Source organism: Dendropsophus ebraccatus, chromosome 1, assembly GCF_027789765.1.
Source record: "Dendropsophus ebraccatus isolate aDenEbr1 chromosome 1, aDenEbr1.pat, whole genome shotgun sequence".
Classification (NCBI taxonomy): domain Eukaryota; kingdom Metazoa; phylum Chordata; class Amphibia; order Anura; family Hylidae; genus Dendropsophus; species Dendropsophus ebraccatus.
The window spans coordinates 78,917,437-78,941,125 of record NC_091454.1 but is presented as its reverse complement, the minus strand read 5'-3'; the positions used below and the strand labels follow the sequence as shown (position 1 = coordinate 78,941,125).

The 23,689-nt window shown below is 41.5% G+C and overlaps 1 protein-coding gene across 1 annotated transcript in view; it reads right to left on the bottom strand.

Annotated features, from left to right (window-relative positions):
• The window catches only part of NUAK1 (NUAK family kinase 1), an 80,699-nt gene that overhangs the window by 48,037 nt on the left and 8,973 nt on the right, over window positions 1-23,689 (bottom strand). The window lies entirely within an intron of this gene.

Here is a 23,689-nt window from a genome sequence, read left to right as displayed (position 1 = left end):
CTGTGCCCCAACAGTACCAGTGCCATCCATAAACTCCAATAACCATGCCAATTCTATTAAGATGAAGTCAATCATAAGGCTTCCTTGGTGCAGTTCATTATGTGTAATGGCTCCCATGTAATTTCATACAGAATTGACAGATATCTAAATTATAAAGTCTTTTAAAAAACTGCTGGTTATAGAGAGAATATTGTTTATCTTATGCATGGTATACAACTATTTCCAATGCAGAAACTTTTTTAAATACCTTATAAACCTGTCACATGGCCACAGAATAAAGCCTTTAATGTTCCGCTTTCGACTTGTTACGGAGAGCTGCACTCTTACTTTCAAACATGTTTAATTTCAATATATACAAGCATATGTTTGGCTTGTGGGTGAAACCTAAAGTCTGTGCCAGGTCCAAAGTGGGCTTCAAAGCCATTAGTGTATTTTAATGAGAGATGCTGGGCAGACAAAGGGAGGAGTGGAGGGAGACATTGCAACAAATAACCATCCAAGTTTGTACAGGCTTCTTATGGCAGTACATCACAAGACATATCCTTTAAACACTGTCATATTCCTGACCACATCCCAGCTAAATTGAAGATGAGATTTCCTTTCTATTCATGCATACAAAAAGCAAACGCTTGCCAGATGTGAGCTACACACATTAAGAACAAAAATATATTCTCTTTCCACTCAAAAAAAAATCTGTTCAGCTGAAAGTATTTAAACATTTGACTACAATTTCCTTACATATCCCCCATCTGCTCTGAGATAAAACACCACGTGTAAATGAAAAGGTATTTCTTGATTTATGGCCGTTTATAAAGTATCTGCCCAGGCAGACAATTCCTAAGAGGGTCACATTTTTTTAGATGCAAATACATAATCGGACATGACAGGTTGACAAGGGGAGAGTTATATTATGGCCAGCTCTGACTGCCAGCCATGGTGAAGAAAATATATATGGATCATAATTTCCCTCCCATATCCATGACATAAAAATCCTAAATATTAAAGTTGTTGTCTGAGGCCTAGTAAATAAAGCTTTATAGACAGCAATCATAAAGATAAAAAAAAAAACAATACAGGTACATTGTGTTCTAAAAACTTATCCTGGAGCCGCTTTAAACATGTAAACATATACTGTTTCTGCCTGATATACAAGAGGATGTCCATGTCTGTCTGTGTGTGGAAGGGGAATGCCTTGGTCCCTTTGTTCACCTAAACCATTCATATGCAAAAGCTAGTTAGGCCATCAGCTACCTCTCCTGGTATCCTAATAGGCTCAGTGATGAGATATAAATGGGGAAGCTGCCATCAGACTCCCCTAGCGGCACAATTGCTATATTCCAAGTCACATTTTCTCTGTACCCTCACAGTATACATCTACTGTCTGTCACAAAAAGTTAGCAACATATACTGTTTTATACTGATAAAGAACCTATTGGTTGTAACAGAGAACAAATATTTGGCTAGTAACCACATTTGCTCCTTTTTCTGAATGTATTTTATTTTGTATTGTATTTTTTTTTTTTTTGCGGAGCAGACTATGACTTTCAATCTCTCAAAAAAGACCATATGTGTTCGAAAAATGAACCAATTGTAGCCATTAGTTGATTGGGTCCATTGTAGTCAACAGGCTTGCTGTCAGTATATCAGTATATGGTCAATCTGGACAACCTTTTTTGTCAGGTTAAGCGATTTCTTGTTTGTCAGCTGACTACTGACCTTTTAACCCAAGTCGATTATCGTCAGTGAGCGTTCCTGCCTGCCGATAAGCAACCTGTGTAGGGACTTAAAACATATTCTATTTCTCAATGTTCTTACACACGGAATAATAATAGTAATGGGACTGTATTCTTATCATGCAGTATAAAAAAAACCTTATGTTACAAACCTTTCATCACTTAAAAAAAATAAGAATCGATTGAAAACTATTTAAAGGGGTTATCGAGCGCTACAAAAACATGGCCACTTTTCCCCCTCTCTTGTCTCCAGTTCAGGTGTAGTTTACAATTAAAGGGGTTGTCCAGCGAAAATCTTTTTCTTTCAAATCAACTGGTGTCAGAAAGTTATATAGATTTGTAATTTACTTCTATTAAAAAATCTCAAGTCTTCCCTTACTTATTAGCTGCTGTATGTCATGCAGGAAATGTTGTTTTATTTTTAGTCTGACACAGTGCTCTCTGCTGACATCTCTGTCCGAGACAGGAACTGTCAGGTTTTCTATGGGGATTCATATAAAACCGAGACAAAGTTTCTGTCTCGACCAGAGATGTCAGCAGAGTGCACTGTGTCAGACTGAAAATAAAACAACACTTCCTGCAGGGCATACAGCAGCTAATAAGTATGGGAAGACTTGAGATTTTTTAATAGAAGTAAATTACAAATCTAAACAACTTTCTGATACCACCCCTTTACAACCCCTTTAAGCTCCCTTTACTTCAATGGAACTGAGTTTGAAACCCCACCCAATCTGGAGACAAGAGAGGGGGAAAGTGGCCATGTTTTTGTAGCACTGGATAACCCCTTTAACCACACAGCCAATAAAAAAGGCGCAATTGAGTTCTAGCCCAATAACCTGAGAAGCTCCAATAGACTAACATAGAAAGGAGTACAGATATGTGCCACATCTCTTTGTACAATCTTCATCTACATGCAGGGCTCAGCAACCTGCATCTTCCTAATAATGACGGAGCATTTTGGAGTGGCAGCTATACATGATTAGGTCCATATTGGCAGTTGCAATTATTTAAACTGGATACACTTGATCAATGACACCGGGCAAAGGATAAATGATCTTTATTGGAAAATTCTGGAATTGTTCTAAAAAAATTCTTTCCCAAATGTACGAAAGATCTTTTGTCCCAATATTGGCCAAGAATTTTCAAACATGGCCGACATCATTACAGATAATGAAAGCCTGATATGGAATCCATCAACTTTTAGCTATGTTCCCACAATGTCTTTCTACGTAAAATAACTGCCATAATTATTAAGTTATGATCATTACTAACAGCCATCATCATCATCAAACAGCACATTTTTCGCCTACAAATGACATTGTGTAAACATAGCCTTAAAGAAGTAGTCTGGCACCCCCCCCCCCCCCCCCCCAAAAAAAAAAAATAAAAAAAAAATAGCGCAGTTTGAATCTCCTGCCGGGTGCGTCCCCGTCATGTTTGTCCGCCGTCCTTGGGTCTCCCTCACTTCGGGGTTGCGAAGCATTGAATGAGGAGAAATGCACACCAGCAGCTTTTTCATTGGCTGGAGCGCATCACTTGACTTCCAGCTAGCTCGGGCAATCAGGGCTGAGCAAGCTGGAAGCCATGTCATGAGCTCCAACCAATGAAAAGGCTGCTCCTGCAGCCTTTTCCTCTCCCATTCACTGCTATGGAAGACAGCGAAGAGGAAGAAGACCAGGCCCGCCCCCTGCTTTGACAACATCGACCCAAGATGGTGCCCGGGAGAAGAGGACGGACACACATTACAAAGTTATATAATTGTGTAATGTATGTTAATTAAGCATAAAAAATTAATTGCTGCACTACACACTACTCCTGGGGGCTAGGTTCACACTATGTAACTGTGCGGCTGTATTTTTTATGCGGCTGTAAATGTGCGGATGAAACTACGGCCGTGGGAAAATATAGACATGCGGCTCAAAACACCTCTGGATGCATCTGGGAAAGCAGGGAACACAGTTTACATGAATTGCTATTACCGGGGTTTGCGATCCTCTGCACTAATGCCGATGTCTCTCATGGTTAATCTATTAAAATAATAAAACACATTTTCTTTGTAATAAAGTGCCTTTCGTTGTTCAATAATTAAATTTAAACGAATCCATCATTGTGCAATTAAATATACTGTTAAAATAAATAGATATATAAATAAATGTATATTTATATATATATTTATTTTTTGACAGTATATTTAATTGCAAAATGATGGATTCGTTAGAATTAAATTATTGAACAACGAAACTGAATTTATTTCATCGAAAATGTGTTTTATTAATTAAATATTAATTAGTACAGGAAGCTCCATAAGCCGTTAATTCATATTGCCGGCAAAAGAGCATTCTGTACTAATCATCACTTTACTTTAATGAAAACATCAAATGTTTCTTCTAATTAGGTTATCACAATAGCATTATTAGAAGAAACATTTAGAATTATATGTGCGCTCAGCTGATTGGCTGATCGGCTGAGCGCACATATAATTAGCGGGTCCGCAGCACAGTGACTTCATTGTGCTGGGGACCAGCGAAGAGACAACATCGGGGTGAGTATAGAGCTCTCCCCACCCCCTCCCCAGCACTGCACCCCTCCCAGCAAGGAAGGGGGGTCACTTAACCCCTTCCTTGCTGGGATGGGTGCAGTCTGACATCAGTCTGGCCCCCAAGGGGTTAAGGGGGATGCAATACATCCTCCCTTAACCCCTTGGGGGCCAGACTGTAAGGAGCGATCGGTAAAGATGCTGCATACTGTAAGGAGCACAACACCGCTCACAATGATGGGTGTTGTGCTCCTGTTTGTGTGTTTTTTGTGTGTTTCTCCCTTTTTGTTTTTCAGATATCGGTATCCTGGGGATTACGTCGGATTCCGTGGACTACGTCGATGACCAGCGTTTTTTTTTTGTTTTTTTTTTAATAAAATGGTCAATGAGGGGTGTGGGGGTGTTTTTATTTGAATAAAAAAATTTTTTAACTTGTGTCTTGTCTTTATTTCTTTACTTTATAGACTTAGTAGTGGAAGCCGTCTAATAGACGGAATCCATTACTAAGTTGGGGCCTAGTGTTAGCCGGTATAAAATGGCTAACACTAACCCCCCATTATTACCCCAGTACCCAATGCCACCAGGGGTACTGGGAAGAGCCGGGTGCCAGTGGTCCCGGAGCGTCAAAATTGGCGCTCCTGGACCGGGCGGCAGCAGGCTGGTAAGATTTAGGCTGGGGAGGGCCTAAACCAATGGCTCTTCCCACCCTGGTGTTACCAGGCTGCTGTTGTTTTGGTTTTTAACCCGGCTGGTTATAAAAATAGGGGGGACCCTATGCGGTTTTTTTTTTAAATAAATAAATAATTTAAAAAAAAACGCATAGGGTCCCCCATTTTTATAACCAGCTGGGTTAAAAACCAAACGACAGCAGCCTGGTAACACCAGGGTGGGAAGAGCCATTGGTTTAGGCCCTCCCCAGCCTAAATCTTACCAGCCTGCTGCCGCCCGGTCCAGGAGCGCCAATTTTGACACTCCAGGACCACTGGCACCCGGCTCTTCCCAGTACCCCTGGTGGCATTGGGTACTGGGGTAATAATAGGGGGTTAGTGTTAGCCATTTTATACCGGCTAACACTAGGCCCCAACTTAGTAATGGATTCCGTCTATTAGACGGCTTCCACTACTAAGTCTATAAAGTAAAGAAATAAAGACAAGACACAAGTTAAAAAAAAAAAATATTCAAATAAAAACACCCCCACACCCCTCATTGACCATTTTATTAAAAAAAAAAAAAAACGCTGGTCATTGACGTAGTCCACGGAATCCGACGTAATCCCCAGGATACCGATATCTGAAAAACAAAAAGGGAGAAACACACAAAAAATACACAAACAGGAGCACAACACCCATCATTGTGAGCGGTGTTGTGCACCTTACAGTATGCAGCATCTTTACAGATTGCTGCTTACAGTCTGGCCCCCAAGGGGTTAAGGGAGGATGTATTGCATCCCCCTTAACCCCTTGGGGGCCAGACTGATGTCAGACTGCACCCATCCCAGCAAGGAAGGGGTTAACTGACCCCCCCTTCCTTGCTGGGAGGGGTGCAGTGCTGGGGAGGGGGTGGGGAGAGCTCTATACTCCCCCCGATGTTGTCTCTTCGCTGGTCCGCAGCACAATGAAGTCACTGTACTGCGGACCGGCTCATTATATGTGCGCTAAGCAGATCAGCCAATCAGCTGAGCGCACATATAATTCTAAATGTTTCTTCTAATAATGCTATTGTGATAACATAATTAGAAGAAACATTTGATGTTTTCATTAAAGTAAAGTGATGATTAGTACAGAAAGCTCTTTTGCCGGCAATATGAATTAACGGCTTATGGAGCTTCCTGTACTAATTAATATTTAATTAATAAAACACATTTTTGTTGTAATAAAATCATTTTAGTTGTTCAATAATTTAATTCTAACGAATCCATCATTGTGCAATTAAATATACTGTCAAAAAATAAATATATATATAAATATACATTTATTTCTATATCTATTTATTTTAACAGTATATTTAATTGCAAAATGATGGATTCGTTAGAATTAAATTATTGACCAACGAAAGGGACTTTATTACAAAGAAAATGTGTTTTATTAATTTAATATATTAACTATTAGAGGCATCGGCATTCGGCATCATTGCCGGCTATTTTTGAAGTACTCCGTATGGACCGCCTGTCAATCCACGGCCGCATGTCCAGCCGCAAACAATGGTCTTGTTCATTTTTTACGGGTCCGTTTACGATCGGGCCGTAGATTCATACATAGTGTGCACTGTGCAGCCGTATATCCTATACTTTCCAGCGTACGCATGAACCACCAAAAATACCGCCGCACAATTACAGCCGCAAATACAGCCGCACAGTTACATAGTCTGAACCTGGCCTAAATGTGTAATAAGTACAGAACAACGCTAGTGAATGGGGTGTAATAATACATGGGGTTTTGCAATGCATTTATGCTGCCATTGGCTTGGACATGTCCTACTGTTTTAGAGCGTTCAGTATCTGTAATATGTTTGTTCTAGTCACAGGGACAACTGATCTACTTCACTGGGTAATTTTTAACTCACAAATTGCAAGCATCCAAAGCACAACATGCACAAAGCAGCATACCGCCTCCCCCAAACTATTCAGTATCTGATAGTCTGTCTATGAATATTGCCTTTGGCAATACACCATTAATGAATAAATAATGCATTGTTACGTATGAGCCATAAGGATGAATTAGATTGGAGCAGATTTACTATTGTTGCTCAGTTCACACATACTGATTTTGTGTTATACTAGGTTCGGATTTTCTTTTCTTTTTTTTTTTATTTAGCACTGTCTGATTCTCAGGAGCCACAGTGGGTTGTAGCTGCCAGAATCCATCAATCACACTCGTCATTAGCTTAACCCCCCCTTTAATGTCATACAGAGTCTTTCTAGCTCTTTACAAGTACTCCCTTTTAAACCTCTCTGTGTTTATTCCTGCCTACATAGGCCCCAAGCATTTTACATGTAAGACCTCATACACATGACAAAAAACAATGCAAAAAGCCTGCTTGGTGGCACAGGTAGCCCGCATGATGGCGTACAGAGTTCTACAGTCCTGTACAAGCAGTACTTTTAGGGGTGACTAATTCTATGAATGTGTTTTCACCAGATTCCTTACAAATATGTTAAAAAAAAAAAAACTCTTGCCTCAAAAAAAAATTGAAGACACACAGAAGCACAGTATGCGTACATGAGAAACAAAACTACATTATAAAACCTCACAAACTATACACTGTTGGTAGGACCCTGGCTATGTTCCAGACTAACTTGAAATCCCCTACTGCTAGATGGGGGGAGTGAGAACATACTTTTTTTCCCAAACATCTGCACAATATACCTTCTTTCCACTGGCAGAATTTTGGCCTGGTGTTACCTGCTTGTCAGATTTCTATACCATATAACTATTCAGTGAAAACTGTGACATTGTATGTTCCATAAGTTTTGCAATCTGATACTCACTTTCTAAAAATCATGTTACAGCATATACAAACATTCTATAAGATTCCATTGTCCATACAGGCAAAATAAAAGCATCTTGGCTGCTATAAAGTAGGAAACTTCGACATTGCTCCACTCTAATGTCAAAACACGTCTGGATATCTAGACTCTGGAAAGGGGAGCCAGTATCATGTCTGGCAATGAGCTCTGCAGGATATATATAGAGTGTGAATACTGCTATGTTATGTGCTAGCCCTACAATCATGTTGTTAAAACAACAGCAAAAGTATCTCAGCCTCTTGTAAACAGGAGAACACTCAAAAATTAGAACAAAAGTCATTCAGAGGACTTCCAAAGAGAATGTATGGCCTCCTATAGCACCTTGTTGTCATTTTCCATAGAGTGACTACAGTATGGCAGTCAATTATGTAAAAATAAAAGTCAGGTTGTAAGTCTGATTGACCCCATTATACTGCTGAACAACCGCTGATCCCAGTTACACACACACACACACACATATATATATATATATATATATATATATATACACATACAAAACAAAGATAGGATATGCTTATAACAAAAGGGTGTTTATTCAATATACAACCATCACCAATATATACAATTATGTCCAGAAATTCGATTTCTCCGAAATAATTATTAATTCAGTAGGAAATAATGCACCATGTCATGCTCAACTTTCCCTACAAAAATCAGTTAGTCCTGTCCGGTCCAGTCAGTTCCCTGATCCGTCAGAGGGACCAATCACCAGAAACAAAAACACTATTTGCAGTACACTGTACAAATATTACAGTATTATAAGGCTGGGTTCACACACAGTATATTTGAGGCTGTATTTGTGAGGCTGTATAGCAACCAAATCCAGGAGTGGATTGAAAACACAGAAAGGATCTGTTCACATAATGTTGTAATTGAGTGGATGGACGTCATTTAATGGCAAATTTTTGCTGTTATTTTAAAACAACGGCTGTTATATTGAAATAATGGCAGTTATTTACCGTTATATGACGGCCATCCACTCAATTTCAACATTGTGTGAACAGATCCTTTCTGTGTTTTCAATCCACTCCTGGTTTTGGTTGCTATGAGGACCTGACATGAGGACCAAATACAGCCTCAAATATACATAGTGTGAACCCAGCTTAATGTTCACCAGCATCATAAAGTATATCAGGTGGAGCAATGACTATACCAACAGACCCATCCGTATATTAGTCAACGTGGTCCCTGTGTCGGCAACAGTAGTCGTATTTGCTCTCCAGTCCTTAGACATCAACACCTCGACCAAACGCGTTTCAGCCACCTGTTACGGTGACCTCATCAGGGGTCGTCGAGGCATACAGTAATATTAATTACATTAATTTGTATAGTTAATCAGTTGTGTTATGTCACAAATCGGGACAGCTGCGGGTTATGGCTACTCACTGTCCGGAGTACGGCTAGAGGGTAGGTCACATGTAGAAGTGGCTGATATGGACCAAACTCCCTCCAAGCTCCTATACCAAGGTGAGCGCCCGGAGGTCCGGAAGGTGCCCGCGGAGCTGTGCTTCTGCTTTGTGTCCCGTGGCTCTGCAGTGGCAGAGTGTCGACACTCTGACACTGCAGAGCCACGGGACACATAGCAGAAGCACAGAGAGTTGTAGTTTTGCAGGAATCTGTAATATCTGTAATCTGAATCTGTAATATAATGTGTTTGATAAGAGAGCAGTACACATGGATTAAAGGGGAACCACTGAACATTCACAACACCCATAGGGAATCAGTATAGAAACTTTTGGGACTCAAAGTAGCTGCAAGTTCTGCAATCCACATAGACAACTGTAGCTGGATCATTTATATAGCCCATTAAAGGGGCATTCCAATCTCACTTTGTTATCAGGTAGGACAGGGGATAACAAGCTTGTTATCCCCTGATTGTTGGGGTCCAACAGATGGGACCCCCACCAATCCAGAGAACAGGAACACAATTTCCCTGCATTAAATGGAGTGCTCACCATGCCTGAGCATCCACTATGGCCTGTGCTCCATTGATTCTCTATGGGGCCATTGAATGCTACCAGGTTCAGTGGGATCGGTGGCAGCCAGACCCCCAGCGATCAGCTTGTTACATGAGGCGATAATCAGGAACAAACATTCCTAGGAACGCTTATTGACTAGATATGTGTATTGTATTGTGCACACATATATCCTTTTTATTCCAAAAGATCCAAATCACAAATCTTCCATATCTCTTCACTGTATTTCATATGTATTTTCTGAATATCTGTTGCTGTTGTTGTATGAGCAATCTAGCCTCTATAATACAAACAACTCAAAAGATGTATACACACTATAGCTCTCAGGCACGGTTTTACATTCATGCTGAGAGTTGTAGTTCAACAAAAAGCCACAACACATCTGTGCTGCTTTCAGTCCTCCATAAAAGTACATTTATTTTACGTGTAATATATAGTTTACATTAAAGCCACATGACTTTGGCAGTAAAATATTTTTATGATGGCCGTTAAACCCAAGTTAGGCAATCAATCATTGGTATAAGACGGCAGAGTAACAGCTATAAATGTTTAATGGATGTCACAAGCACTAGAGTAAATGTGTAGCTATCAGCAATATTTGCCATTCAAGACACTTCATGAAACCCCCTGAAAATGTTATGTTGTCCCAGGTCAGGCTGTCCTGTCTACAGCCGCAATCTAGGAGGATCTGATTATGTAACTTCTTTTGTTATCATGTTATTAAAGTCAAGTAGAACACAAATCTCTCATATGCTCGTATACTGTATTTGCTCCACGTGGACCATGGTAGGGTCAACTAAGGCAGAATATCAGTATTCTGTCAAATTTTAATCACTAAATTAAATTTTATTGATATGGCTGTTTTTAAATGGGTGCTCCCATTTCACTAAGCGCTGCTGGTAGTGGTCAGTGTTTTATACAATGTGTGTAATTTGTGCAACTCCCATTGACTTTGGGTTTGTTTAAATGCTTCAGATTCATGCTGTTTTTTTACATGAGGTCTAATAAAGGCACACATGGCAGCAGAATAGTTTCTCAAACAACTAATTATAATATATTCAATGCATACAGTAGATATACATGAAGATTTGTATCATGGCATGACTGATCAGGTCAAAAATAAAACCAATTGGGTAGTTGCATCTTTACATGAAACAGGTACCACAATGTTTCATGACAGTGGCACCCTAAGGACACCTTTATGCCACTATTTAGTGAAAAATCAAATAACATTGTTTTCTATAGAATCCCAGCCGGAGTGTATACACACAGTATACACTCTGGCCGGGATTTCATGCAGCCAAACATAAAACTGAAACGTCAAAATTTACAATGCAGACAATGTAAAGCGCTGCTGCGGCCGCACTTTACATTGTCTGCTATGATTAATTGGAATGCGAGCCCACACGAATGTGCCCGCATTCCAATTCAAAAGAAATTAAGTTAATCCAGGCCGTTACTGCAGTACCAGCCAAGTTGAACAGTTGTGTCACAGAATGGCTGTTGTCTTACAGCATATGAACGTGGCCTTATAGTATGTATGGCATGGTATATTAATTATATGACACATTGCCTCACATAATGGAAAAGGGGTAGTATGTAACTTCATATCAATAAAGTTCTGCAGCAATTAGAGTACTGTACCTTGCCCTAAACATGTAAAATAGGGAATTTACACTACTAGCGAAGCAATTCATTTTGCTAGGCTTGGCCGATGGCTTGCCACACCAGTGCCTTTGAACTCTGTGACGCTTCTCTACAGGTGCCAGGAAAAGATAGATTCAGTCCTGGGAAACTGAAATTTTCCAGGTATGGATCCAGCTTTTCCAGGCACCCAGGGCAGCACAGAGTTCAAAGGCAGCAGGCTGACAAACCAATGACCAAGCCTAGCAAAGCACTTCACTATGCTAGTACTGTAAATTTACTCATCCCTAATGCTAAGTAAAGAAAGACCATGAAGAAGAGTCATAAAGGTTAAAGATGACAGACGACAGACTGGAATTAGATATGTTCAGTGGATCGACTTTACTATTGGCTCACACTGCAGACCAACAACAGTATTGTGTGAATGAAAGGAGATTCAGAAGAGGGTACTACTCATGCATAAGACACATACATTTAAAAGAGTTGTCCAGCTTAGAAAAGCTATTATTCTGACTTACTCTCTCTGCAATATTCTAAAGGGGAGAGTGGTAGAGACATTATCAAGAGACCCTGTTAAAATGTAAGGAGATATCCTACAATCATAAACTCTTCTAAGATGGTTTAAGACAGTATTATGTTAAATAAGACTAAGTTGCAACACGAAGAGCAGTATACCTGTCTTTTCCACTGACCGTTAACTTTAATTATTTTATCATTTATTATTAATGAGGTTTTACAGTGCCAACATCTCCTGAAGCACTGTATTAAGTGTACATTGTCAGCACAATTACATAGTTACTTAGGTAATATTGTTAAAAAAAGATATGAGTATATCAAGTTCAACCTATAACCCCACTCTGTTTATCCAGAAGGCAAAAACTTTCATGAGGCAGATGCCAAGCGCCCCATCACAGGGAGAAAAGTTCCCCCCCAGACTCCAAAATGGCAATTAGAACAATCCCTGGATCAACGTCCTATCACAGGAAATCTAGTGTCTGTAACTTATCGAGAAAAGCATCCCTTGAACTTGTTTAGTGAATCAGTCATGACACCATCATGTGGCAAAGAGTTCCATGGTCTCACTGCTCTTGCAGTAAAGAATACTTATCTGTGCTGATGGTGAAACCTTCTTTATTCTAGACACAGAGGATGCCCCCTTGTCATGGTTACAGATCTAGGAGTAAAAAGATCGCTAGAAAGATCTCTGTACTGTCTATTCATATATATGTACATTGTGTGCAGATTGCCCCTAAGACTTCTTTTTTCTAAACTAAATAGACCCACATCTGATAATCTGTCTTGGTTCTGTAACCCACCCATTACCTTAATAATCTTGATTGCCCTCCCCTGCACCTGCTCCAGTTCATATGTTTCCTTCTTATATACCGGTGCCCAAAACTGTACACAGTATTCCATATGTGGTCTGACCAGTGATTTATAAAGTGAAAAACTATGTTCTTATCTTTAGCATCTATACCTCTTTTGATGCATCCCATTATTTTATTAGCCTTGGCAGCTGCTGCCTGGCACTAATCGCTAAAGCTTAGTTTACTGTCCACCAATACCCCCAGGTTCTTTTTGGAAGCAGTTTTACCCATCGTTTTACACATAACAGTACTTATTGTTTCTATTTCTATGTAAGTGCATTTCCTTACATTTATCCACATTAAACTTTATTTGCCATTTCTCTGCCCAAGCCTCTAGCTTCTCCAAATCCTTCTGTAATATTATATTATCCTCCTCTGTGGTGATTACTTTACCCAGTTTAGTATCATCTGCATCTGCATCATCTGCAGAAATTCTACTCTGTAGTCCCTCTACAAGGTCTGTAATAAACATATTAAAAATCAGTGGACCCAATACTGAGCCCTGGGTACCCCACAAGTTACTGTAACTACTACTGTATGTTCCATCAATAACCACCCTCTGTTTCTTATCACTCAGCCAGTTACTAACCCATTACGTACATAAAACTAACAATGAAGACTTGGAATGTGAACCTCAAAAGAAATGATGAGACAGCAACAGAACAAGTGGAAACATGTACAAATGGACAATATACTGCACAGAGTGGGCAACCTGGGTCCAATTAATTTAGTAATGGATGATTGTGATGATGGACATGTATTTTTAGATAAGATTTCTGAGACAACAAAGAGACGTCAAACTTTTTGTGTCAATGTTTGGATGACTTTTAGAAAATGTGCACATCAAAGATGACAGAAAGAAGAAGACTATGTGGCTTGTGAAAGTACCTGCAAATCGGAAAGATTGCAGAAAAGATTTAAAATTTGAAGAGGACTTCAGAAGTAGATAGCCTAAATCTATTTAACTGTGTTCTATGTAAGAAAGCTGTATGTTGTAACATAAGCGTACATTGCCATGTGTCATGTAATTAGAGCAGAGGTGGTTCTACACATGAAAAATGCTATCAGAATGAGACGTTCAGGACATGTTCTTTTATGGGATCCAAATAACAAAGGTAAGATCGGGACAATGGGCTTATCTGAAAGCTGGTGCCTATTTAAGCTTCTTTGGACCCGTTTTCCTTAATGAAGATGTCAAATAGTATTTTAGCTCTGCCCCACTCTACAAAGGTGACTCTGCTTTCAGAATAAAGTATACACCCCTTTTAACTTTAAAGGACAGATTTTTCCAATGGCATAATCTAAATAACGTGCTTTGTACTACCGTGTTTCCCTGAAAATAAGACAGTGCCTTATATTGTTTTTTTCCCCCAAAGAGGCACCATATCTTATTTTCGGTGGATGTCTTATTTCTGTCCCCCTCTCCCCATTTGCTCTCTCCCCCGGCCTCCCCCCTCGGCTCTTTCCCCCCTAGCTTCCCCCCTCGGCTCTCTCCCCCGGCCTCCCCCCTCGGCTCTCTTCCCCCTGGCAAACTCACAGGACATCAGGACGTGAGGTGGTGCGGCAGGACAGACATCAGGACACGCGGCAGTGCGGCGGGACATCAGGACGTGCGGCAGTGCGGAAGGATGTCGGGATGTAAAGTGGGATGTGCAGTGATGCGGCGGGACGTGCAACAGGACGTTAGGACGTGCAGATGAGGGGATCAGGTGAGATGCATGGGTGGGTGGTTAGCGGTCTTACTTTTGGGGGGGTGCCTTATTTTTGGGGGAGTTGCCTAATTTTAGGCTAGTTAGTAGGATGGTGGGGTGTCTTATTATAGGCCAATGTCTTATTTTCAGGAAAACACGTTACAAATTCATAGACAAGTCCTCAGTAATGCTGAATACTTAAAAACAAATAAAATAACAAGGTCAAACTGAATGCAATGATGACAAACCCAAACTCCTCAGACTCTGTCCTGACTCCCTCAGTTAAGGTGATGTCATAATTGAAAAGATAGAGTTTCATGTTGCATATATCCCGCTGACATTTTCACGTCTACCATTCTGTCCATGAAATATTTACATTTTTGGACGTGAGGCCTAATGATGAGTGGAAAGATTATCAGCGGTGTCCCAGACTGCTGCCTAAGCTGGAAAAACACATTATGGTTAATGCATGAAACTCATAAAACTTTCTGCCGTGCTGTAACATTGAAGCCAACTATATTGAATGACAAGGACGTGTGCCAGGCTAATTTTGGAAGGGTTCTCTGTGCCTTAATTTCTCATCAAGTGAGAAGCAGAACACTGGGGCAGAGATCCACAAGAATGTCGGCCTCATTACACATGTCCAATTCCAGGGAGCCACAATAGCTATACAGTGCAAAGTTTATTTGGTGCTGAAACACATTGACACGTTTCATAAACTGACAATGGATGTTTGGTACTGTTATTAACTATGTCATTGCAGACCTATACAGTATAAAATCACAATGTACTACATGTCATCAGCAAGCAGTAATGATCATTTAAGGCCAACTAAAACTAGGGGCATGGCCAAGGCAGAAGATACAAGGCTTTTTATATCTGTAAATACTTTTACGTTAAACTCAAAAGCACAGAATTTGTAGACAGGTTCGAAAGACAGGGATTGAAAAGGAATCTATCCAAAGGAGTATTCCCATTTTGAGATGTTATCCCCTAGATAACTAGCTTATAGCAGGGCGGCTGACAGCTGGTGCCCCCTCACAATCTCAAGAACAGGGACCCTAGTCTCCTACTGGAATACTGTGGGAGCTGCCAGAAACATCTAAACATTGTACTCGGCTGACAATAGATGGAGAAGTGGGGAGCATGCTGGGGTCTCTATTCTCAAGGTCACAGTTTGCCTCAGTGGTTGAACTTCCTGCCATCAGTTAGTTATACTCTCCTAGGCATAGGGTATACCTTGGCAAGACTGAAATACCCATAAAGAGCTTGCATGGCCTAGCAAAATGATACCGAGTGTTCTCCACGCATAACCCAACAAGTAACAGTCCAAGAAGTGTTACTTTGTTTTACCTATAGATTCCTGACTAGAGATGAGCGAACCTCGAGCATGCTCGAGACGATCCGAACCCGAACTTTCGGCATTTGATTAGCGGTGGCTGCTGAAGTTGGATAAAGCCCTAAGGCTATGTGGAAAACATGGATATAGTCATTGGCTGCATCTATGTTTTCCAGACAACCTTAGAGCTTTATCCAAGTTCAGCAGACCCAGCTAATCAAATACCGAACGTTCGGGTTCGAATCGACTCGAACCCGGTTCACTCATCTCTATTCCTGACAGGTTATTCTTTCCTGAAGCAGCTACGGACAGTTGAGTAACTGCAGTCGGGTAACCTTTGGCAGTCCCACAGACTTTGAATTGGGTGGTATCATGCAAGCTTGACTGCTGCTCTCTTCAAATATGAGGCATTGGGTTATCTGTTGAGTGGGGGTCCCACTGTATGGCTGCTTAGTTATCTATCAGACACACTCATGACACCTATTTTGTGGAGAGGTTTTGATTATGGGACACCCGTTTCAGTAGCCCGGTTCAACACATGCAGGAGTGTTATGTAGATCAGCCTTAACTACTCAATTATTGCCATACTTTACTGTTTGCTGAATGCACAACCAAGGGTCCTTTTGCACTGATCGATCTTCAGCCGTCTGTGGTCGCAAATGAGTCTGCAGTGCCTCTAGAAGTCACAATGAATCGCGCGGCCATTTTAATGTACTGCTATTGGCTGCATGTGCCCTGTTCACATAGGGATATGTGCAGCCAATAGCAATATATTTTGCAGCAGTAAAAATGATGCTATCAGCTGACGATTAGGCTATTGTCTTGGTACCTGACTGATTGCTGTTACTTTTACACGGGCCTTAAAGTGAGGCTTTGTTTGCTGCTATTATTACATTATAATTACAGCCCCCCCAACAGCAGATGCCTGGAATGCATGCTTATTATTATTTATTAATCATTTTTTTATTATTTATTTATTTTGATTCCAGAGCGCTTTTCAAATGATAGGGGTTAACATATAAAATTTACACATGCAGAATGTAACAGTAAATCAAATGACAGGAATAAGTTAAGAGACTGGTACACAGGGAGAGAGGGCTTATAATCTACAATGGGAATTATAAGAACAAAATTCATCCATTGAAGCCTCCACAAGTCATAGTTGTGGGTACTGTACATTTACTATACACTGGTAAGGTCACTCATGTGCGCTGCCTCTCTAATCGGAGACAGCCTGTATTGTACTTGGTTATCGGCAGTCCCAGCAACAATAAATGGAGTAGTGCTGCACATGGCCATCGCTCCATTCCTACAGGGTGCTTAGGGTCACTGGTTATTGTTCGGACCCCTGCTATCATACATCTATGTTTATGTACAGTAAAGTGGTGGGACAGTCTCTACTATTTACTATTGCTGAAGCAATAAATACAGCTTTTCCACCATCCACAATATTAAATACCACACAGAGTGCACCACAAAATGGACTTTTCAGGTCTTCATGACCATTAGTCTTCAGCATGCATTAAACATCTGCTAGGCTATTTCTGGTAAGAGTCCAAGATAATGGATGGATATATGAAGAGACACACCTCTCATCTCTCTGGTGTATCTGTATGTACAATTGGAACACTAAGACATTAGGAGTGGATACTCATATAACAGATGTCACTACAAAGCTATGTCTACTTGCTGGCCGCACATGCAATAGGCAATTAAAGGGCCTTTATAGTAGTATTATATACTGATTATTGTAGCCTACATTTAATGCAGAACGCTATGGAGTTAATACCACATGAGTTATAGATTTCAGAAGAAAGACTAAATATGTCTATGATTATTTCCTGCTGAGTGTGAGGGCTTGTCACTTGGCAATGTCAGCGTGTAGATGAATCAGTTCAGTCCTGCTGACAAGTGAACGCTAGATCTGTGTGGGATGATATTGCAAGGAACAGACCGGCAACACTTATTCCCTTATCTTGTGTCTCACAGAAGGGACAGGAAGAGTTTCCACCACTGGCTGCATTATTGTAATGAAATCCTAAAGTGTAATTCTCTTTGTGGTGAGACCTTGCTAAAATATTTGTATGATAGGGAATCTCTCATATCGTACATGCTGTCCTATCTGTGGTCAGCATGTTATAGGGCGGGGAGAACAGTGTAGACTGATAAATAGGGAAAGCTTCTGTTTAAATTACACATTTTTCAAAATTAAAATTCCCGTTCATTCTGTGCTTAGGAGTCCAGAAGGTGGTCCTACCCAGTGATTGACAACGCACAGAGTCAGTCACTTACTATATGCATCATGGGAGATACTTTATTGCGTTTACCTGCTTTTGTGACATTGCAGGCCTGCCCAACCAATCAGCGACAGAGGCGGGACAGCGATGCAGTCGCTTATTGGCTGAACGGGCCTGTAATGTCAGGACAACAGGTTCTGGCAGTGAACAAACAGTGGGACAAAGCAGCAATATACCTGCAGTGCCGCGGCAGACAGGGAGGTAAGTGTCATTCATTATTTTTTAACAACAAATTTACAGCGGTTTTGCCATGGTCTAAGATGAGTTTTGGGTTTATGAATGTAGAGATGCAGTTCCATCCGAAAGTGATGCAATAACTACAGTATTTTTCTGCATACAGTACAAGACTACTTTTTAACCCAGGAAAATCTTATCAAAAGTCAGGGGTTGTCTTATACGGGACTGGGGAATCTGCAGTCGCCACAAACGTTGGGGAGAGCTAAAAAAAATAGCTGCATCCCCAACGTATGAAGGGCAGAGCAAGCTGCAGGTGTCTGAGGTATGGAAAAAAGAGAGACGGCAGAGTGGCGCTGTGCCGAGAAAACCCCACCTCTTTTACCCGTCTTGCTACCCTTGTATCCTAACTGTATTACTGTATCTCCTTCTCTGCCTCTCAGATCTCGCTGCTGTCTAATGTTTTTTATTAATTTTTATTTGGTGTGCGTTGGAAGAGGGGTAGTCTTATACAGCGAGTATATCCCAAACTCTATATTTTTACTGGAAAATTTGGGGGTCCTCTTATACTCCCAGTCGTCTTATACGCCAGAAAATATGGGTATGTTTCATTTGTAAACAATCCCTTAAAATTGAGCCCATCAACTTTTATTCTCACCAACCCACGGGCAACATGAAATCCCAGATTGCTACTGGTTCGCTCATTACTTAGTGCACTGAACGCAGAGAAAGGAATAAGCAGCATGGCAGCAGTCATGCCATTCCATTCTTCATTTCCACCTGCAGGGCCGGATTAAAGGGAGGGCACCAGGGGCACATGCCCAGGGGCCTCCACCACTAGGGGGCCTCCACCAGCCCAAACCTAGAAGTGGTGTCTGGGAGCCAATCCCACAGGCAAAAAGCATGTGGAAACCGTACCTGGACACAGCACTGGCCACACTGCATGCTGTCCAGGGAGATAGGGAGGTGTAGGGTTAATTCTGTGTAAGCATCTCCCTCCTGGCAGGCTCAGACTCCCCCCTGGTGGGTCTTTGAATGGATTCTTCCTGTAAAGCTTCTGGGTACCTGTCTCCTGCTGAGGTTCTCACTCCCCCCTCGCCCCTCCCCCTCACTGAGGAGAGGACAGCGTGGGACCTCAGCAAGGAAACCTGATCTCTCCAGCAGGGATGTGACATCATGAAGCATGCTGGAGGATCTGTCACAGTGGCTTTCAGGCTGAAGAAACAGAGAATAGCCAGAGGAGAGAAGACTTGTCATCTGCCCAGATCAGGTGAGTATGAGGCTTTGTTTTGTATTGGCACATACGAGCAGGGATATATACTATAGGGGCATATATCAGAGCAGGGGGCATATACTATGGGGGCATATATCAGAGCAGGGGTATATACTATGGGGGCATATATCAGGGCAGGGGGCATATACTATGGGGGCATATATCAGAGCAGGGGGCATATACTATGGGGGCATATATCATAGCAGAGGTATATACTATGGGGGCATATATCAGAACAGGGGGCATATACTATGGGGGCATATATCAGAGCAGGGGTATATACTATGGAGGCATATATCAGAGCAGGGGTATATAGTATGGGGGTATATATATCAAAGCAGGGTATGTATATATATATATATATATATATATATATATATAGCGCCTGTGTGCAGCATATGACATGTAGCCGGTGTGCATTGTATGATATATATAGCCTGTGTGCAGTGTATGATATACAGCCTGTGTGCAGCATATGACATGTAGCCTGTGTGCAGTGTATGATATACAGCCTGTGTGCAGTGTATGATATACAGCCTGTGTGCAGTGTATGATATATAGCCTGTGTGCAGTGTATGATATATAGCCTGTGTGCAGTGTATGGTATATAGCCTGTGTGCAGTGTATGATATACAGCTTGTGTGCAGTGTATGGTATATAGCCTGTGTGCCACCTATGATATATAGCCTGTGTGCAACATATGATATGTACCCTGTGTGCAGCATATATGTAGCCTGTGTGCATCATATGATATATAGCCTGTGTGCAGCCTATGATATACAGCCTGTGTGCAGCATATGACTTGTAGCCTTTGTGCAGCATGTGGTGTGTATATATAGCCTGTGTGCAGCATATGGTGTATATATAGCCTGTGTGCAGCATATGACATGTAGCCTGTCTGCAGTGTATGATATAAAGCCTGTGTGCAGTGTATGGTATATGGCCTGTGTGCAGCATATGGTGTATATATAGCCTGTGTGCAGCATATGACATGTAGCCTGTCTGCAGTGTATGATATAAAGCCTGTGTGCAGCATATGGTATATAGCCGGTTTGCAGTGTATGGTATATAGCCTCTGTGCAGCATATGATATATAGCCTGTGTGCAGTGTATGGTATACAGCCTGTGTGCAGTGTATGATATATAGCTTGTGTGCAGTGTATGATATATAGCCTGTGTGCAGCATATGACATGTAGCCTGTGTGCAGTGTATGATATATATAGCCTGTGTGCAGTGTATGATATACAGCCTATGTGCAGCATATGACATGTAGTCTGTGTGCAGAGTATGATATACAACCTGTTTGCAGTGTATGATATACAGCCTGTGTGCAGTGTATGATATATAGCCTGTGTGCAGTGTATGATATATAGCCTGTGTGCATTGTATGGTATATAGCCTGTGTGCAGTGTATGATATATAGCCTGTGTGCAGTGTATGGTATATAGCCTGTGTGCAGTGTATGATATACAGCTTGTGTGCAGTGTATGGTATATAGCCTGTGTGCCACCTATGATATATAGCCTGTGTGCAGTGCATGGTATATAGCCTGTGTGCAGCATATGATATGTAGCCTGTGTGCAGCATATGATATGTACCCTGTGTTTAGCATATATGTAGCCTGTGTGCATCATATGATATATAGCCTGTGTGCAGCCTATGATATACAGCCTGTGTGCAGCATATGACTTGTATCCTTTGTGCAGCACATGGTGTGTGTATATATAGCCTGTGTGCAGCATATGGTGTATATATAGCCTGTGTGCAGCATATGACATGTAGCCTGTCTGCAGTGTATGATATACAGCCTGTGTGCAGTGTATGGTATATGGCCTGTGTGCAGCATATGGTATATAGCCTGTGTGCAGTGTATGGTATATAGCCTCTGTGCAGCATATGACATATAGCCTGTGTGCAGTGTATGGTATACAGCCTGTGTGCAGTGTATGATATATAGCCTGTGTGCAGTGTATGATATATAGCCTGTGTGCAGTGTATGATATATAGCCTGTGTGCAGTGTATGGTATATAGCCTGTGTGCAGTGTATGATAAATAGCCTGTGTGCAGCATATAACATGTAGACTGTGTGCAGCTATATATGCCATGATCCTTAGGGTATATTCACATGTACCATATCCGCTATAGATTCTACACATCCTTTAAGTACTTTCTGGGTGCTCTTTACTGCTTCAGGTAGTTTATATGGTTGGGAACTGAAGATGGGACCTAGACTTGCAAGTCCAGGTTCTGCCTGCGATTCACAACTGCATATGCTAGCTGTGGTGGCTAACACAGTGGGCAAGAGCGCACAGAAAGTGCTGTGTTCTCGCATTGAATTAAGTGGGAACACACCGCAATGCTCACCCCTCCCCCATCCTGTCTCTAGGGCCTGGCATCTTCCTCTGGACTGCAGCCTCTAGGGACCATCATATGCAGAACATAGGAGGATGCTGATCCATACAGCCAGGAGTCCTACAGTAATCAGCCACCTATATAGATTGCTGTATGGTTTAATTGTGGGGGAAGAAAATGGGGGGGGGGGGCAACAAAATTGTTGCCCAGGGCCTCCACCAACCTTAATCCGGCCCTGTCCACCTGCATCATCGCATATTCCTCATTATACAATTAGAGACCTCTGTGCCTCTACAGTGACAATCAGGCTACAATAGGTAAGGGTACTATTACACCAAGTAACAACTAACGATAAACGATCTCAAACGACCGCTAAGGCAAACGACCCCAAATTGTTTGCCCAATTACAAGGAACGATGATCGTTACTTATGATCGTTCTTGCAGTCGTTTTGTCGTCACTATTGCGTACATTTCAGCTATGACTTCTAATTACACCAAACGATGTGCGAACGATCAAACTCTAAAAATAGGTCAGAATTCTATCAAACGACCAACGATTCCTTATTGGTCGTTTAATCGTTGTCTGCTATTACACAAAACGATTATCGTTTAAATCCGAACGATCTGGCGATTTTTCAAACAATAATCGTCCCATGTAATGCGGCCCCAAGGGTTCTACAAACGATGTCAATGAATCAAAGTAATTATACTTCTGTTTATACCCTTAGGCTATGTTCACACTACGTAAAACTACGGCCGTACTTTTGCGGTGTGTGACATAGCCTTATGTTGAATGGGATCCCGACCGGAGCGTACACACATCGTATGCGCTCCGGCCGGGAGCCCATGCGGCGCCGAAAGAAAACTGACAGGTCAGTTTTCTGCGGCCGGAATTCAGTGAATTCCGGCCGCAGAAAGACCTGTCAGTGCACACAGTGAAGCGAGCGGCTCTGGCCGCTCGCTTCACTGTGTGCTATGGGAAGCTCTGATGCGGGCGCGCCCTCATGTGCCCTGATCAGAGCTCCGCGGCCGGAAAGATCACCCGGTCGGTACTTAAGTACCGGTCGAGATGATCCGGCCAGAGACCGGCCATTCCGTGACCTGGCTGGAGTCGCGGAACGGCCGGTCTCTTACTGTATGTGAACATAGCCTTATACCATTCTTTTCATTGTCATTCTATGCACATATATGTGGAAGGCCCGTCTCTTTGCAGTTTCTGATATTGTTGGAAAACAATAACATTTCTTTAAAAAATATAATAAAAAAAGTAATTATTGCGACTGATGAAACAACACCTGACAAGTCAGCTTAACATCTGCTAAGAAAATCAGCACCCTACTAAAATCACTTCAGGTCAGCACGAAGACCCTTCCAAGACACAGTTACTTTCTGTTCTGAACATACAAATAGTATCAGACGTTAAAATAGGAGTGTGATGTGTACAGAACAAACATGGCTTGGACATGCCGACCACTTGTTTGTGGAAGCACCATATTTTGATGCACTTATTGAATGTTTAGCAAATACTTCCTAGAACTATGCATACATTACATAGCCCATTGTCCAAAGAATTTGATAGGAAACAAAAACACTATTGTACTCTGCATACTTTGTCTTATTATGAACAATGTACGGTATTGCATTGCTTGGATAATGTTACGTGCTAAGTCTATGATTTTCATCTCACCTCACAGTAAGAGAACCATGTAGTTGCTGCAAAAGAGTGGATGGAGAGACTAATGGATGGATAGAAGGATGATGGACAGGGACATGACCCA